General features: G+C 39.9%; 1 long non-coding RNA gene across 1 annotated transcript in view; it reads left to right on the top strand.

Annotated features, from left to right (window-relative positions):
- The window catches only part of LOC106521803 (uncharacterized), a 248698-nt gene that overhangs the window by 60744 nt on the left and 182061 nt on the right, over nucleotides 1-5893 (top strand). Inside the window, exon 3 of the long non-coding RNA XR_001310714.1 lies at nucleotides 1078-1200. This is a non-coding gene — a long non-coding RNA (uncharacterized LOC106521803). The remainder of the gene's footprint in view (nucleotides 1-1077; nucleotides 1201-5893) is intronic.

Raw genomic sequence — 5893 nt, 5'->3', positions numbered from 1 at the left:
CAGGTTATGTGTTGTAAAAGACTTTCAGCTACCACACCAAATTTTAGTACAATGTTTGTAATTAAATTTTTTATTTTGTAGTTTAGAAGGTAGGGACTTTGATAAAAGTGCTGCCTGATCCCGGCAATATGTGGGTCTAATTTTCAGCGTTTATAGACCACTAAATCCTTAATGGGGGGTCCGATTAAAAAAAAAAGTTTTGGAATCTCTACATAGAGCCTTACGAGTACAAAAATGAAAAACAGCTCTAACATAAGTTTGAAAAATTGATCAGAGTCCGTATAGAAGGTCATTTGGCTGAGGCAGCTGTGTTAATTCCAACGTTTAATCAGTTAAACATTCGTTAAAAAATATCCAGTGAGATATTTTGCTGATAACCCAGCTTTCTTGTTTTGTTCGATGGTTGAAAGTGTTAAAAATCAAAACGTTGAAAAYAACCAAAGTTTTAAACATCTTTAGAATACTTTTTAATGAAAGCACAACAACGTGGTGGTTTTGATTTTCGGTCCAGTTAAAGATGTCCACAGCAATTAATCAACCTCAGCAACACACATCTGTACAAGTCAGTTTTACAGATATTGTGGTTAAATATAGAGTGGTAGTAGCTGAGAGTTGTTTATAACATATACTCCTGAAGTCACAATGAGATCCTGCAGAATGTTATTTTCAAAGTTCGATGAAAACACTTTTTCTTTTAGATCTCAGTTGTTCAAGGACCTTTAATTTTGACTTATTATCGACATGGTATCACTTTTATTAAATCTGCTCAAAAATAATTAATATTTATTTAGACTTTATACTGTAAGTACAAGGACTTTATTTTTCATCCTCGTGAAGCAGTCTGAGTGACATATGTTGGAGCTGAATGAGTTTCAGCTTGTTTGCTCGCAAGGTTTTCTGCCAAAACTGTCAAATCCCTCCTGCTGCATACCTGCAATAACAGCTGACTCAGCGGAATGAAACATGGCTGCCTGTGTGTTCTCGTGCTTAATAAATGGAAACGATGGTGTCTGAAACAGAAAGAGCTCGGTGCTAAGTGAGGACGAGTGGTTTCAGTTGGTGTGTTGGTCTTCTCAGGCTCCTCCTGCTCGCCGCCACGTCTGCCGCTCGTCMATCCAGGAATCTGATGAACTGTGCCCTCCTCAGATTAACCCGCCGCCCCGGCTTTCTTTTTCCCACAATCTCAGACCATCGCCGGAGGTGAGTCATGAGCTCGCACTCTGTCCCACGTGGGAACACAAACACACACACACACACACACACACACACACACACACACACACACACACACACACACACACACACTGAAGCAAAGCTGTTTGATTGACAGGGTTATAGAGAGCTTTAAAATCCTCCTGTCTCACTGCAGACAGGTTTGGCCAAGTCTGAGCTTTACCAGACTGAAGCAGTCCGGGAAGTAGAAACTGTAGGGTGACCCTGTGCAAATATGGTTATTTTTTTATTAATATAGGAACCTGATGAAACTTATTATCTCATACAGAAGTGATGTAGAACAAAATAATTGTACTGTATCTGGCTCTAAAAGGAAGGTCAACCAGACAAACACCAAATAGACCTGAATGTTGAATGTAAGAATGACGACCACACAATACCAGGGCTGGGCCAAATACAAATTAAATTTTTTTTCAGGTGGTGCCAAAACAGGAAATACGATCTTGTTTTAAATGCCATCTTCAGAATCTGGCCCCACCCACTTAAATATTATGTTGATGGGGGGGAAGTCTCCCTAAAGCTATGTTTATACTTCATGCAAGACATGCAGCTGCGGCCCAGCAATGACATCTAGAATGTGTGTCACCGACCGCATTGAGTGTTTATACTGGGGAAAGACGTGGGGGATACATTATAGTAATCCCTCCCACTGCATACGTCACGCGCATAGCTTAGCATATAAATAACTGCTGATGGATGGAGGTTTTCTTTTGAAGAATCTTTTGATGAAGATTCTCACTTTATCATCACATCACACACACACTTGATGAAGATTCTCACACACTTCCTGTCAGCTGATGAGAAAGATGTGTGGTCAGTGTAATGAGGTGTGTATTAACTAACGTACCAAAGAGCACATTCTTTTTGAGTCAACTGTCACTCAAACCCTTGATTAAATCAGTTTAATCATAAAAAATAGATGATTAGGCAAAATAAGTGGTAATCAAAATAAATTCTAGTTAGTCTAGAAATAAAACAGTGTGTGATGCATTAACAATCAGTAAACAATAAATTTCCTTCAGTCGGATTATTTGCAGAAATACATTCAATCAAAGGAATGCATTCAGCATAATCTTATTTTGAGGAATGGAAAAATGTTAAACATTGTTTTGTTTAAAARGTAGCTAAAATAACTGATTATGTTGCAAAATTTGTTTTGTATTTTTTATTTCATTTGTTCAAAATAAAGCATATCTAATCATTCTCAGCTTCTAAGACATCAGATTTTAGCTCAAAAATAAAATAGACTAAATTTTTGGGTTCTCTAAGGCCATCTTGTTTTGCATTTTAGTGTTTTAATAAATATAAAAGTTAGGACTTTTTCATTAAATTATTGTAGTTTTTTTCTTAACAAGTGTGGTTTTACTCTCTCAGGTATGTTTTTGAACTTTTTGTTTCTTGTTTTTAAATCAGTTGCAGTGGAAAGGCAGCTGTGACTAAATTAGACAGAATTCATGTTTATGCATAAACAATATTTAAATCACTTCATATTTTAGCTGAACGCGTCTTCAGAGAGCATCATTATCTGCAGAGCTGCGGGTGGAGGAGCTCTGTCTCAACATGAATTTAGCCTCAGTTGAAAAGAACGAGCTGAAGGTTTTCGCAGATCTTTTTGCTATTTCAAAACGAGTTAGAACCAAATATTAATCCAATATTTCAACTAGAACTGTACTATTACTATGAAATATAAAGACTTGTAACATTGTTCCCATTAGAGCCATGATTAACTAATAAAATGACCAAATCTTATATTTATCTTTGAGTTTATTCTTTAAAAGAGGATTAATTTTAATGCCGGCCGGGATGAGGCTCAGTGCCTCCAAATCCGAGGCCATGGTCTTGAGCCAGAAAAGGGCAGAGTGCCTTCTCCGGGTCAGGGGGGTCGTCCTGYCTCAAGTGGAGGAGTTTAAGTATCTGGGGATCTTGTTCACGAATGGGGKAAGAAGGGAGCGGGAGATCGACAGGCGGATTGGCGCAGCGTCTGCTGTAAAGCGGGCGCTGTACCGGTCCGTCGTGGTGAAGAGAGAGCTGAGTCAGAAAGCGAAGCTCTCGATTTACCGGTCGATCTACGTTCCTACCCTCATCTATGGTCATGAGCTTTGGGTCATGACCGAAAGAAGAGGTCCCGGACACAAACGGCCGAAATGGGTTTCCTCCGCAGGGTGGCTGGGCTCTCCCTTAGAGATAGGGTGAGAAGCTCAGTCATCCGGGAGGGACTCAGAGTAGAGCCGCTGCTCCTCCACGTCGAGAGGAGCCAGTTGAGGTGGCTCGGGCATCTGGTAAGGATGCCTCCTGGACGCCTCCCTGGTGAGGTATTCCGGGCATGTCCCACCGGGAGGAGGCCCCGAGGAAGACCCAGGACACGCTGGAGGGACTATGTCTCTYGGCTGGCCTGGGAACGCCTTGGAGTTCCCCCGGAGGAGCTGGAAGAAGTGGCTGGGGAGAGGGAGGTCTGGGCCTCCCTTCTGAAGCTGCTGCCCCCGCGACCCGACCCCGGATAGGCGGAAGAAAATGGATGGATGGATGGATGGATAATTTTAACACATGGTAAAATTGTAAAACCTTTTTTTTCAATCTGGTCGTGTCTTTGCAGAAAGCTCCTTCTGTCTTTAGTTTCTAGATGTTTCAGTTTTCAGGAAGCTTCGGTGTGGTGCTTACAAGCCCAAACTTCTCCTGAATCCATCGAAGGAGATCAGTTTTCAGATTCAGACGCTTTGAGACGAGCAGATAACCTTCACACAACAAAGGGAGTTTGCAGTTGTCTTCACCGAAAAGCTGCTTGCCGAGCACTCACTGTCACATATGACGTGTTTTTCAAAGAACCTGTGTGAGTTTGCGTTGGATCTCATCGCTTCTGTTTGTCTTTGTAAAGAAAAGGTGAGGCAGAGTCTCAAAATAAGCCTCAAGGACTCCCGTCATGTGCTAAACCTGGAACATGAWTGTAAACACAGACCAGTTTGGATCAGTTTCATATTTATACTTTACTAAATCAAAAGACATGATGTGAATAAATCTTGTTTTATCTAAATGTCACCTCCAACATACTGAATTATAATGCTTAGTTTGAATCTAGCTCTGCCTGGGAGTGAGCTTGTTCCATGCTGACATTAAACTTCCTGTTGAGACAAAGAAGCAGATAACATGATGTTAAACACAACACCTTTAATGTTGGTTTAGTTTTCTGCCTCCTGGTTTTTGGTTAGTTTTTGTCCTATAGTGCCCCCCTTACATCAACAAACACACACCCCAGCAAACACATCATTGTTAGCCTTTTGTCTGCAGCTAACAATAAATAGCAGTAGTGTAGCTACGTATTTGGGTGAGAATAAAACTGATTTACTATTGGGCGTATTGTTTAGATCATTTTATTGCAACTACACACACGGTGAATTACAGCTTGATAATCATAACAATTAAACTATCAAGTCTTTATGTTTGTCCCCCGCTTGGAAATTACAGGCCTCGTAAAACAAGCTGGACTTGAAAAATGTCACCTGTTTAMGTGGCAGCTGGCAGAGCTCAGCCTGTTACTGAGCTGCAGACATTTCTCAGTGGAAAATCTGTTTGTTCTCATTTTTATTTGTTAAGTAGCCCCKTGTACTTCTTCAGGGAGTGTGTGAATGGTTGTTTGTCTTGGTGGTCCTGTGATGGACTGGGCGACGTCCCTCTGGTCTTATATTTAACGTCATCATGACTTGCATGATCTTCACTTCTGCTGCTGGCTGAAGAAATAAAAGCTTGTGTTCCTGGTAGGGTTGATGCAAGCTTTTATCTGTAAGGAACTGCTACATGTTTGTGTGTTTGTCTACAGTGTTAGCAAAATATCTTATGAACTCCTGGATGGTTTTGGCCTAAAAAAATCAAAATTTGAGTATGCCTGGCTCATGACGATATAAATATTTCCTATCAGTCTATATCAATAATTATTGAGTTTTTTTTCCTCCTGCTCCTTATTTCGAACAAATAAAAGACAGATTTTTAAAATACTTTTATTTTGAATATAACCTTAAAAGAGGTCAACATAATTATGAAAAACCCAAATAAACATACTGACATGTCCTTTGCTAAATGAGTAGCACAGTGGTCGTTATTTTTTATTATAACTGGACTTTTATTCTGAAGGTGAAGATGTTTAGCTTCCTGTCCATGAAGTTTTCTCTATTAAAAAAAACGATGCTGCAGTTCTCCAACAGGTGAGAACAGCTGAGGTGATAAAATAAATTTGTCATATTGCCAGACTTGCGTAGATCTTGAATAGTTTGCAGACAACATCTTCCTCTTGTTAAAATATCTGAAATACTGACAAACTTTTCYTCTTTTATCCACGTTTTCCTCTYGAGCTGCTGCACTCATTTCCTCCTTTCGCTCCACATTGTTCGTTTTTATTTTTCARCAGWTGTAAGACACAGAAGTGAAACAYGAAACTGCTACTGCRCATGTTTAACAGGTTGTTGTTAGCTTACCAAAGAGAGAGGGAGAAGTTTTCTTAGTTTCTCATTTTATCTTGAATCCTGTCATTATTAAACTTGGATCATCTGTTGAAAAGGGTAATAATGAGGAGGAAACTAATTTTTTGATAAGTAGTTGATTCAGATATTGTGGCCTCCTAGTGGCAGCACATAGTTATTGCAGCATTTTTGTTAAAGGGGCAATATCATGT

The sequence above is a fragment of the Austrofundulus limnaeus genome, unplaced genomic scaffold, assembly GCF_001266775.1.
Source record: "Austrofundulus limnaeus strain Quisiro unplaced genomic scaffold, Austrofundulus_limnaeus-1.0 Scaffold116, whole genome shotgun sequence".
NCBI classification, from domain to species: domain Eukaryota; kingdom Metazoa; phylum Chordata; class Actinopteri; order Cyprinodontiformes; family Rivulidae; genus Austrofundulus; species Austrofundulus limnaeus.
The sequence above is the reverse complement of the archived record's forward strand: the minus strand, read 5'-3'. Positions and strand labels throughout refer to the sequence as shown.